General features: G+C 32.8%; 1 pseudogene; it reads right to left on the bottom strand.

Moving 5' to 3' along the window:
* Positions 1–3361: 3361 nt before the first annotated feature.
* Positions 3362–5046, bottom strand: LOC132638407 (L10-interacting MYB domain-containing protein-like; annotated as a pseudogene).
* Positions 5047–14167: the final 9121 nt, after the last annotated feature.

Below are 14167 nucleotides of genomic sequence, written 5' to 3'. Positions count from 1 at the left end.
TCCGATGTTACCTCATCGTGCAATTTGATTATTGCTTGTTTTTTCCCAACAAGGCCTTGTCCCAGCAAGTATGTTCTACAGTTCAGAATCATGATAGATGTTTCATAGACTAGTCAGTTATGTTATGTCAGATATTCGGAGTCGTCTAGCCATTTTAGCTTGTTATTATTATGTTTATTCAGACTATTCCGTATTATGATATTTTCAGACTTATGATTTATGGTCCCACGTTTTACTTAAATGATGCATGTTCATCGCTTATTCCACCTCAGTTCATCCCCATGTTGAGTCAACAAGTATGAATCACGTACCACATATTTACTCCTTCCTCGTGGAGCGTATGTCTTTTGGAAAATTAAAATACTGTGCAGATCATAGTTCAGACAACTTATGTCTAACTTTGAGTTCACAAATCTACTCATACATTTTATCCATCAGAACTCACATCTGGCATTAAGACAGACTGTCACATTTAGAGCCCGTTTGGATGGGCTTAAACAAAGTGACTTTTATGTATAAAGTGTTTTAGAACTTTTAAGTGCTGAAAGTTATTTTTATAAATAAGCAGTTGAGTGTTTGGATAAAATTGCTTATGCTGAAAATAAGTTGTTGATGTGTTTGGTAAATAAGTGCTGTTAAGCACTTATTTTCTGTCAAAATGACTGAAATACCCTTAAAGCTGTTAACACCATAAATAAGTTGATTTAAAAGATTTTTAAACTCTAAAGTTGATTCAAATCAAAAGTAATTTATATTTTAAAATCACTTCCACTATAAAATGTTTATTTAAGTTAATTTTTTATAAATACATGTTACTTAAGGGGGGTGCATGAGCTAAAATAGACACTTATTTTGGAATGGAGGGAGTAATATCTTCTTGATTTATTTCATTATTGGAAATGTATTTATATTGATTTGTTGTTTCAAGAAAGAGTTGTTTATTAATTATGAGAATATTAATTAAACCATTATTCTTCCTCCAATAGATATATCCTATGTTAACGGTTAAGAGTGGATTTTGCAAAAGAAAATAGTGGTTCCTGAATTATCAAAATGGAAGCTTGGTCATGCACTATATCGTTGGCTAAATCCAGCAATCAAGAATGGTTTATTACCAATCTTAGACAAGGCTTCAAAACAGAACATTTCAGTAGACTTACAAGATTTAATGATACGTTTTGGCACTGATAACATTTTTGGACTTGCTCTAGGGAAAAGTTTGAATATTCTCACCATTGAACTTCATGATGATAATTCAATTGCACTTGCAATGGATACAACTCTAAAATCAGTTTTCAAAAGATTGTTCTATCCCAACTTCATGTGGAAATTTATGAGATTTTTGTCCATTGGATCAGAAAAAAGTCTAAAGAAAAGCCTCCACATTTTGAACAATTACATAACTGAAGCACTAGATGAACGTGCAAGTAGAACAAAAACTTCTAATTCTAATAATGATGATATATTATTGGCATTTATGATAAAATCGGAAGAAAATGGACATTTTTTGCCTAGGACTGCTATAAAGAGCACAATTTTTTTAATAAGTTAGGATCAACATGGCTTAAAAAAGGGTAATACAATTCATATTTCAAAGATGGAGAATTTGACACAAAATAAAAGTGCTAATACAACTGAAAGCACTCCACTATAAATACAAGAAGTGAAAAATATTCATATAATACAAGCATCAAGCATTAGAAATGTCACTAGCAATCATATCACGAAACCCCATCCAATAGACATCATTTTGTTCTCCTACATCTTCGACATCTACATTGTTAGCTCTTGAAGTTGTGCCAATATCATTAGAATCAACCGATGGAATATAGCTCTCATTCTCGGCTGTTTGGAATGCATCATCCACATTGCATTTCTTTCTAATATAATTGTGAATGGCCATAGTAGCAAGTACGATGTCCCTTGGTGTGTCAATGTGATAGTATGGCATGTCTCTCAAAATAGACCATCTTGCTTTCCAAACACCAAATGTGCGCTCTACTACATTTCTACAAGAAGAATGTAAATAGTTAAATTCTCAATGCGTCCTCTTGGCTCTCGCAATTGTCGAGTTGCACCGCAGCGAAATTCAACTAGGTGATATCTTACATTATTTCCTTTGTATGGAGCCATGTATCCTTTCATGTGTGAATATCCTGCATCAACTAGATAATATTTATTTCGACGTGGATGTGGAAAGTTGAGCTCTTCTCTACGAAGGGCCTCAGCAAATATATGACTATCGTGAGCTGCTCCTTCCCACCCAACCCATGCAAATATAAAACACATATTAAAATCAACAACGGTGAGAATATTCTGAGTCGGATAACCTTTACGTTCAATATATGGTATCTCTTGACCTTTCGGTAATCTAGCTTTAACATTTGTGCTCCAATACAATCCTACAAGAAGTGAATGTAAAATATGAAATTTGGGATCCATTTTTTTCTCGTTGAATTCTAAGGGGAAAGAAACTATCATAAAGCTTTTGTTATATAAGGGTAGTAAAGATACAATGCAGAATAACAAATTATCATAAACGGGTTACTTACTTTAAAGAAAGGGAGATATCTTTGTTTGCATGGCTTGTGAGCATCGCAACCATTATTATAATTTGGATGTGGTTGAATGATATCTCTTGCAAGCTTACAAACGACCTTTAAAACACTATGAAAGTGTCTATGAATTGTCTCTCCAGAATGTTGAAAGATATCTTGTATCATTCGATTTCCAACTCCATGTGCACAAGTCATCAAGAATATGCCTAACATTTCATGTATAGACATTCCACGAGTGGGTTTAAGCCCATATTTATCAGTTAGGTCATTGGATAGATCAATGAAGACCGCCTTCTTCATTCGGAAATTTTCATAACAACGAGTCTCATTTCCTCGTAATATCTCTTGAATAAACTCATTTCCAGAGCGCATTGATGTATGACAAGGTTCTTTGCATTGGTATTTTTCACAATACATCAAAATGTATTTACCTGTTATATGACATAAAGCCGTCCGCTCCTTCTCATCTTGCTCTCTCCAAATCTCTTCTAGTTCTTGATCTTCGTCATCTAACAAATCACTTAAATGAGGAGATACCACATTGCTAATATCCCAAACTCTCCATTTAACTGAAAATGGAAATGACTCAAATTAGTAAAGAATCAAAGTTTTTCCAAGAACCCAATTTCAAGATTTTTTAGAAACTCCATTGTTTCAATACACTCATATCTATCTTCGGAAAATCACATTGTAAATCTCAAATTACTATTCCATCAAAGAAAAACAACCACAACAATACATAAAGTTCCCACATTCATTAAAGCCAACACAACAACAATAACCATAAGGTCCAAGGATACAACCACAACGTCAACACAACATTAACAATACATAAAGTTTACACGTACAACCATAAGATTTAGGGATACAACCGCAATGTCTAAACAAGAAGCAATAAGTAAAGTTTAAACGCACAACCATAATGTTCGAACATTAAACAATAAAAACATTTAACCATAGCAACGCAATCAACCCATTTTCTCAAGGTGTAACTGATAGTTATACTCCAACCAAGATTTCCGAGCTTCATCAGTTTCTATCTTAAGAAACAGTTGACGTACATCCTTCTTCAGAAACATGTTGCAAACATAGTTGTACTTTCCACTTCCAGCAGGAATATCAGAAAAATTTGCTAACATATTCATACACTTATCGGTGACGGGATCATCTACCGAAGGGGATGTAGCAGTGCTTTTACTAGACATAAACTCCACTAGAGAGTGTATATCCTCTCTCATTGATGCCGCACCAGATTTTGCCTTATTTTTTTTGACTTGAGTGCTAGTGCCAATATCATCAATTGAACCTCGTCTTTTAAGTGACGGCTTAGGAAACATAATAGAATCCACATTCTGTATATCATCACTTTCATCATTCCCTTCATCACTAGGATTGATAAAGTGTTCTTTGTCATAGCCACCAATATTATTTGTTCATTCTTCATCAAGATCTACTCCAATGTCAGACATTTGTTCTTGATTCGCTGCACGTGCTCTTTCTCCAGTAGCAACAATATCAGAAAACAACGCATCATAACGATGCCATATAAGTGAAAGATCTATTTTCCTGAACTTATTGTATCGATCATCCTCCTGTAACAAAAAATTCAAAACTACTTTAAACTAACCAAGAAATTTAGCAATGAAAGAAAAAAGAAAGACATATAGAAAAATGTGAGAGATGTACCTTAATTTTTCGCTCCCATCAATCTTCATCTGTCATAATTGTATTTTTCGTGGCATCCCATCCTAAACCTGTCTCCCCTCTCATCAACTTCTTAAAAAGGATCCATTCTTTTTTCATGTTATCCCAATGATTTTTCATTTGTTTTTTTTATCATAGTTTCTTCCCGTGGCTCTATTGAATTCTTCAACAACATTATTCCATCCATCTCTATTTAAATGAGTGTGTGGTCTACGTCCTTGTCTAATCTCATTTTCACACAAATCTATAAATTTAATGTTGCATCATCATCCCACTTAGCATTACTTCGTGCTTTACTAGTTTCCGGCATGATTGAATGTAAACAATCTGAAGAAAGGAGAAATAAACGTTCATGAACTCTACAACATCATAATGTTGGCAGCCCAATAACTAAACACACAGCCACAATTCCCTAGTCACAGCTTTTTGTACACATACCAAAATAGAGAGATAATAAAGAAGAAGTGGAAGCATAAAAAATATTTAATTATTTGAATGTATCGAGAGTGTAGAAAAAGTGGAAACAAAATTTTAAGTGTTTCTAAATACAACTTCAAGTCGGCCAATATGTGAAAAATTTGGGCAACAAAGAGCAATAGTAATAGAACAGACTAAAAGCAGCATCAATTAATTAATTAAATGAAGCCAAAAGCCAAAAGAAAAAGTCATATTTAAGCCTAGAAAAAGTCATATTTAAGTCATATTCCAAGTCTCTTTCAACCTCAAACATCGTATCTCTTCACTCAAAGAGGCTAGATACCTTCAATTCCCACTGCTCATGGAAATGCCACTGGGGCTGCAAGAAGAAACATGTCCTAGATTACTTCCAACTTTATGAACAGCTTTAACATGTTTAAGAAGGTATGCCAATGTTTGCACGAGCCGTGAAAAACTCCATATATGTATCTTACGTGTAACATAAATTGAAGTTTGTCATACAAGAAACAATGATAAGCCAGAGTATGTGCACAAGGAATAAAAAACGCCAATAAAGGAACCAGCTAGCAGCAGCACCAGCCAGCAGCCGCAGCAGTAGCCAGCAGCCACAGCCACCAGCAGCCGCAGCAGCAGCAGCAGCAGCTGCAGCAGCCCGCAACTGCAGCCAGCACCAGCCGGATTTATATTATATATTGATATAAAAAATATTATATTAAATTTTCGGTAACCAAGGTGAAGCCCAATCTCACGTGATATGACATTAATATTTTAAAGAAGTATGGCGTGCAACCTCACTAACCAAACCCAACCTACCATATCATCTTTCACCATCCCATCTTCTTACTTAAAATCAAAGCCTTTATTTGCTCTGGCCAAGTTCCTAATCTATTGACTAAAGATTATTAAGTGGTAAGCATTTTCATCTCCACTTGAATCACGTGGAGTTAATAATGGAGCAATGTTGGTTTTTTCTTTCTGGAAAACAAAAATTACGATCTGTTTATATGTTTGAAAAAAAATGAAAAGACCTTATTCGTTGCGTGCAAAGTTACAAATTCAAATTAGCAACTAACCTATCAACCTACCAGTCCAGTTCTTCTCCTTTGACTTCTAACAGGTTTTAACCCCATTTCTCTATCTCTTTCATCATCCATGTAATATCAACCTAATCCATCTTACAAAATTTTAAATGAAGGAATAAAGTTAAATCTATTATTTCATACTTTCTTATGAAACATGTTGCTTTTGCTAGACCATGATAGTCGAACAACACATACATATCAGAGTAAACATGAGATGACAACAATAATAGTAGAAAGGCCGACAAAGGTATACAACAAGAGTTAGAGAAATAAGTTTAAATGACAACAACAACCACAACTAATTCAATAACGCGGATTCACGGTTTCCAATCACCGTCCCGTGAGTTCTATACGATAAACATACTAAATGGTCTTTAAGAGCTCTTTTATGAAGTTAAGAAGTGATAACATACCTCAAACATGAAGCGAACTAGCCCACTCTTGCCCCGACTTAGAGGAATCAAACAAATACTACAACCACGAGAGCGAAAGATAAGAACACATAAATCTGAAGGAGAATCGAATACTACATGAAAAGTAATATATAAGAAAAATAAGGAAGCCTTAAGCATCATTTATTACTCTTATATATTTTGAACTCTTAATAATTAATTTTCTTAAAATCAAATAGGTTTCTTCACTTTTATTTTATGAATTTTCCCTCATAACATTGAAGATCATTGAGAACAAAAAAAAAAAAAAAAAAGCTAAAGAAATAAGAACCCGAAATTTGACTGAAATCTGAAGAACTTAATATGGATATTGATCAATTCTATAGCTTCGAACTGGGTGGGTGGGCAGGGGGCAATAATGCTCTGAATAGTTATTGCTCTGAATATTAACAAATACTTGTCAAAATTAGTTTTACAAAATTAAGCAAGCTTGAGACCAGAACATGTAAAACCGCAGACACCAAATAGAGTAAAAATCTATTACTAATTCCTTTTGATAACTCCATCACTCACAAAAATTTCGACTAAACTTGCAAGAGAATAATGGAGAAACACTTACCCAGATGAAAAGCTGCAGTGAAAGCAAGAGGATTGCGTAGAAGATGACTGAAAGAGGAAAAAATCATATTTTTAGGGCTTTGGTGAGAGACTGCGTTGTTTGTAGAAGATGATGAAAAGAGGAAGAGATCGTCACTTTTAGGGCTTTAGGTGAGAGGGTAGTGTGGGAATTAGAATAAAATATAAGGGATACAAAAGTAATTTTATTGGTCAACGGAAATGGCTTTTAAGCCCCCCCCAAAAAAAAAAGTTAGGAATCCCAACTTCTCATAAATGGCTGACTTTAAACACTTTGTGGCTTATTTTAAGCACTTTAAGTTTGTACCCAAACACTAAAATAAGCTAAAAAGGGCTTATAAGTTGGTCAAACCAACTTATAAGCCCATCCAAACGGGCTCTTAATCAGACATGATTAACCATAAAATAAATTACATTTGTATTATAAACTTTGAACTCTCTACTATTATCACTTCTGACAATAATCATATATATATATAAAAGCAGTCCAAAGGTCTGCTGACGTGGCGCTCTATATGGTCAGAAAACCTATTTATTTTTTTCCTCAGATTTTTGGCTTTCCTCTCATATTTCCTATTTATTATATGTATTAAAAAAAAGTCACATCTTTTCGGTAAGAACCAAAAGCCACTTCTACAAAAAAAATTCAACAGTCACGTCTTTTCCTAATCTTACATAATTACACCTCATTGTTCAATTCATCATTACTACTATTATTTATTACCCTACAACAACTGTCGCTTGGTCTTTTGCCAAGAGTTCCACCACCTTAAGCAGTGGGAACAAAGTGAAATATCCACTCCTTTTGCAATGGAGGACTGGGGTTAGTACCAGGCTTTCTATTTCTTTCATTTTCATCTATGCCTTCCATTTTTTAACACGAGAAACAAAATGTTGTAATCATTCAAATTTTTAATGTTTTGTTGTGTTTGTTTACAAAAGGTGAAACTTACGCTCATAATAGCGTGGAACACTTCATATCGATATCGGTCATCAGTTTTAGATGTATTAAATCGCTATCAAGCCAATATATCGTTTGTTATTATTTAGTGGTTATCGGTCGGTTTTTGATTCATCTATCTGTTAAATTAATAATCAAATTTTAGAGTATCGTCAAAACGCCGTTAATTACCTATGTTAACTAAGGACGTGCCAATCTGAAACAAAACATTAGAAAGATCAATTTATAATAACAAGAGACAAATTAATACTATATATGATGATGCAACTCTTTATGACCAACATGTTGCATTTTTACTTTTCTCAATTGTTTGCCTTTTCTTCTAATTTCTCATGTTAAATAAATAATCATCCCTTCCAAAAGAAATGATGTACGTAGCTACTTTCATAATTAATGAGCATAATGGGGCAATTATTGTTGTAACAAAGAATTATATTCTATAGGCATTGAAACAGTTGCAACAATAGATAAAATGGCAACATGCAATCTTCCAATTCACTGCTATCCCGTTTTCTTCTTCATTATTGCTTTGCATATTACCGGTAAGCAATGAAAAAAGTTCTGAACAAGCTACAAGGTGTGTTTGATTAAGAGAAAAGAATTTGATGGAGTATAGCCGATGCCAGATGATGATTAGAGCAACGGAGCGATCCCTTTCGTAGACGAGTACTATTTTTCACTTGATTCTTCAGTATTTCTTTTAGGCTCTCTTTCATTGTGTATTTCGTTAACTTTTTTTTCTTTTCTTTTTGACAAGTTAGTTATGTGTTGAATTTATAGGGTGGTAATGAGAATAGTAAAGTGGCAAGATAATCTAATTGAAGAAAAAAGAGGATTTATATTGGTGTTTGCCTATTAACGTGGTTTTATTTTCAATCAACTTGGTTAGTTAAAAAGGATAACTTTTTCTATTTTTTCAAAGTTACAGTAATAGAAGGAAAGAAGAGGATGAAAGGAGGGAAGACTGAATATAGGAAACTAAAATATTAGGGAGGGGATGAAAAAAGGAATAGAAGAAAAATGAAAATGAAAACTAAAACTACAATAGAAAACTTTCAGTTTACCAACCGGTTCAACGGTTGAAGAAGGCAATTTCTTTCTTCTTTTATTGTTTTCTATACTTTGATTACCTTTTTCATTTTTGTTTTTAAAATTTCAAGGGAGGAGAAAATCATGTATTCAAGAAATATTTAGCTTGTCTTGTAGTCGTAAAGGGTATTAAAAAGTTGGGTTTCTACTAAACTTTACTTTATCTTATTAATTATTTATTTTGACACTCCCTAAATATTTTTTAATTAGATAAAATTCTAAATAAGCTTCATTAGTAATACTTAAATCATTAACCATCTGTGATTTAGAAGTATATGTTCTAAATATACCAAATTCGCATTTACTGGTTCAATTGTTGTTTTTTAAGGTTAATCTGGTTTACGATTTAATCCAAACTCATGTTATCTTTTCAACGTTTACTTTCTCATATCAATGGAAGGCAGTATCTAAATTCATTATTAGCCTATTGGCCTTTTTAAAAAAATTCTAATATTTTAATTACCGCGCGAAGCGCGGGTAATTTTACTAGTTAGTTTATAATTGTCTCATCTCTATCTGTCACCTAGACAATAGAGGCGATTGCCTGTGTGAATAGGCCAATCTTTTTGTCTGTCCGACATACTTACACTTGGAATTTATGTTCTAAACATAAAACCCCATCTCATGTATATGAAAAAAAAAGAAGCTATATTGAATAATTTAAGCATCAACTAACATTTACCTCAAAATGCAGTTTTTATGTGAACATGATCCATAAAAATTAGGATTTATAAATACATCATCACTATGCAAACCCAACGATATCATATCTTTCATAAACAACAAATTATATGGGTTTTCTTAATAGGTCTTCTACCAAGTGATGGGTATAGATGTACTTCATGTTCACTTGATGTTCACTTCTCTATGTACAACTGTGTCTCTGACACAAAATTACACTTAATATCAACATATATTTTATATTCTCAATATCAAGAATAACATACTCAGATTTAGATTTTCTTTCATCTAAATCTTCTTCTCAATTCCTTGACAAGACAAGGAATATCCTATTGTGCCTTTAAAATACCTTTGTATCACCTTAACTGCTTTCCAGTGTTATTGTCTAGTGGAATATGAGGAAACATCCTCCTACTCTCAATTTTGCCTCTAGAAATAGAAGTATTTATGGATCAAGAATACATGACGCTTCACGCCTTATGCTTGAGTTTGAGAACCCTTTGTTCCCAATAGCTTTAAGATCCAAAATCTCAATAAACTCCCACTTGGTTTGATTTCAGTACTCCATTTCAGTTTTCATTGTTGTAAGCATTTATCCTCAGTAGGGTATGTAAGAGCCTATATTAAACTATGTAGCTCTTTTCATCAAGTGAAGTAACTAAATATGCTTCCCCTTCAATCACAAATCGATGAGGGAGAATGCAAGGACGATTCGTGCGTCGAGGTTGAGATTGACAAATTGATTATCAATTAATTAGTTACTCCCATAAGGACCAACAATACTAAATGGATTATATTTTGATGTTGGTAAGTGTTATACCCCATTTTAACCGGGTTAAAGTAAGAGTACAACATATTGGTGATTCCTATTTATTTTGTTTTAAGGAGTCGCCACCTAATTAATTTAACGGTGAATTAGGACACCTAGATTTATTAACTAAGGTAAAGTTAAAACTAAACCTCCGCTAATGGTATGCTTAACCAATGTGATTCTAGGTAATGGCTCTATATTATCCTAAAGGTAAGGGGTTAGGCATCCTTTAGAATCCGCTAACTACGGTTGTCCGGCCAAACTTAGGTTAATTAATTAAGATTAACTATAATGCTTAAATCTTAAGAAGAATAGGTTGTAAATATTATTGAGGTTTTAAAAGGAAAAACATAATGATGTTATTTAAACTGACTTGAAGAAATGCATAGTAGTCCACTTGAAAATAAAACTTATAAATGTTGTTAAGCTTAAAATAATAATTTTTATTGTAAAAATGAGACTGGCAAAATATAATGATTTGTATATAAATAGAAGCTTTTAAGAGAAAACCTAGCCAATATGACATTATATCCGTATAATAGTGTAAGAAATCTAGACTTGTTTTAAAGATAGAATGCAAAGATGATAAATTTCTTTCTCGTTTTTACTGATTTATTTAATTATGCTCGACTAAAAATAGACGTGATTGATTTAAACTTGAAGAGTTATTTATAAAATAATACTTGAGCTTATATTTGCATATTAATGACGTTTTGAAATGTTTAGATAATAAGAATAAGATTAGATTCTCTTCACTTAAAATATATATAATCATTCTATTTTGCAAATCGATTTTTTAAATAAATATCAAACATTGTAAATGGTTTTAACATGAAAAGAAAGGAGTGAAACTTATGAAATTAATTGTTAGCTCCTCCTAAATTGACTACCCATGACTAAAACTAAGCCTACTAATTCATTAGGATTTATCTAAACCAAGAAAACAAAACAAACAAAGAGTTAATTGTATAATACAAATTAAATGCACAAAAATAGAGAAGTAGCTAATTTAAATGGGCTCAGCCCATTTTTAAAAAGAGCTGCTGCAATCTGTTTGTTGCTGTTGGGCCTTAGCCCAGCATTTCAGTTTCTTTTGTTTTGCTGCAAACTGGCTGGACGCGGAAAAGATTTCGTTGGGCTCTTAGCCCAACACCGAATGCGGAAGAAGAACGAGTCCCTCGGACTCGTGTGCAATGATCATGCATAAAATGAAAAGAAAAGGAATTAGTATCTAATCGAGGAATAAGATCAAACATACAAAATGAAACTCAAAGTAAATCAGCGGGTGTGTATATGCCATGTATATCCAAAAAATGAAATAGAGACAGGGAGAAAAAAAAAGGGCTAAACAACTAAATAAATAAGAATACTAAGAGGGTAATTATAAAGAAAGACTCAAACATGTTCAAATGTGTTTCTATACTTGCTGGACCGATCTGTTATGAAACAAAAGTGTGGCAAACCCAAATTCGACTTGGCCGGGATGAGTAAGAGGTGAAAGAAGAATGCCAAGCATAGATATATGACTAAACAGGGGAACCAAACTGCCCTAGTTTAAACTAGTATACTCTCAAGCCAATATTACCCTAGATAAAGGCTAGACTGAAATCATCCAAAACAGGCCTTTAATAAACCTGAATGACCTAGCCAGGTTCATATTGGTTTAGGTTGGACTCAATTAAACAAACATAAACAATTAGAAAACAACAAGTGATTATACATGCTTAACTAATCATTAACCAAATTAACTAGGAATGAAAACCTAGAATGAACCTATAAATACTTCTAGCATGATTCCCACATATAAACCAGATGCAACAGATTCACAATTCATACAGATTTTAAACGAATATCTCCTAAGGATGTACACTCATATGATTCATACAATGCTCATAAGTGGGCTTAAACAGATTAACTCAACAGGATTAGTAAGTGAATATCAATGAATGCAATGGACAGAACACTTTCAAACAGGACATATTCATATAGATTCAGATTTCCAGGAAACACTAAGTGTTTTGCAGCCATGATTGAGAAAAGAGAAAAAAAAAGTTGATACACACACACTGGTTCAGAAAGAATAAGCTGGACAATTCCAGTTTCAGTTTCAAGAAAAACAAACCTTCACACAAAACTCAGACCAAACATCACTATTGTAATAACACATTTATCATCTTCCTAGGGAAATGAACCTCTAAACACAGGCCTGGACTGCAAACTAGGTGAGGCACACGGACATCCTAATGTATTTCACAATGACATTTATTTTAAAAAGTTGGTCGGAAATGTTGGCTAATTATTTGGGCTGGGGTGAATTAAGTTGGGCTGGTAAATTAAAATGATGTCAGGTAAATTAAAGTGTGGACTGGTTTTTTGTGAATTGGTCCGAAAATAGTACGAGTTGATTGGGCTACTACATTTAAATAAAAGACCTATTTAAATAACTTGTGTTAAAATATTACTTAATATAAAATATGCAATTATTAGTGCTCAAGATAAAAAATGGCGTTGTAATAGCCGTGCAATAATATTTCGAAAATCCACAGTAAATAAACACTATTATCTAATTATGCAAAGATAAATGCGATGCGTGTGCGTAAGCTAGCAAAAATGCCGGAATGATAAAATTGTGAATAATAATAATAATAATAATAATAATAATAATAATAATAATAATAATAATAATAGGTAACTGTAATAGAATAATAAAACGTGGGTATTGATAAGAGGTTAGTAATTATAGTAAGATATAATATATATATTTTTTAATTTTCCAAAAATATTAGAAGCGTAAATAGGTATTTCGGAGGAGAGGCGGGACAAAATTGGGTGTCAACAGTAAGAACATATCCATTATCACCAACTAAATTCACCTAAATCCATTCGAGTATATACAACAGAAGCAATTTGGTCCGTAGTTTCAGCAAGGGACAAGTCACGACCTATCCCACCCTACTTAGTAAAACACATTCTCTAAGAATGCAACATCACGTGATTCAAATTCAGTTATAATGCCACTTTTGTTCACATATGAACAACATATTCCTTCCCCTTGGAACTAATTCCATGTGGGGAAAATGAATTATCGTAGAAGGAATTGCATTTGTTTGAATCACTGATGTCAGATGGAATAAATTGCAATGGAGCATGGACACATTAGTTTTTCCAAATGATTTTCTATTTATTTGTTAGCTAGACAATATTAATAAGTAGACAAATCTACTCTATCGATAGCACTAAGCAATCTTGTTTGGCTAAACAATTCTTTCGTTGTTAACAACTAAGGTCAAATCTAGTATGTCGTATATTTGCATCAACACTTGACACGAATAAGCACAAATAAATATTCTTACTGGAATTATAAATAATATCCAGTATACTAAAACCATTATAGGAATAACCAACACCATATCTCGTATGTGCCAAAGTACAAACAAGATACATTATGAGGCATCATAGACATATCTAAAGCCTTAAGAGCCTTTTGCTCTATTCTAGGACATACTGGATATTATGTCACCGTTCAGCCTTTCACTTATGTTAAGCTCGGAGACTGATATTCTCGTAGTAGTTGACATATTGATAACAAAGTATCAACTATTCGAGACATCTATGTACATTTTTAGAGCCTAATTCATATACATACTAATCCTTAAAATAACCAACTATATTAAAGTTTATATTTCACATTAGTTCTGGAATCAAAAGTTCACTATGTTCCCAATCTATCATCCAAATTCTAATATTCAATAAATCTAACATAATCAATTATTTAAGGAATACTTGTCTTAAATTACTGTAATTCAAGACTAAAT

The sequence above is a fragment of the Lycium barbarum genome, chromosome 4, assembly GCF_019175385.1.
Source record: "Lycium barbarum isolate Lr01 chromosome 4, ASM1917538v2, whole genome shotgun sequence".
NCBI classification, from domain to species: domain Eukaryota; kingdom Viridiplantae; phylum Streptophyta; class Magnoliopsida; order Solanales; family Solanaceae; genus Lycium; species Lycium barbarum.
This window is presented reverse-complemented; position numbering and strand designations above follow the sequence as displayed.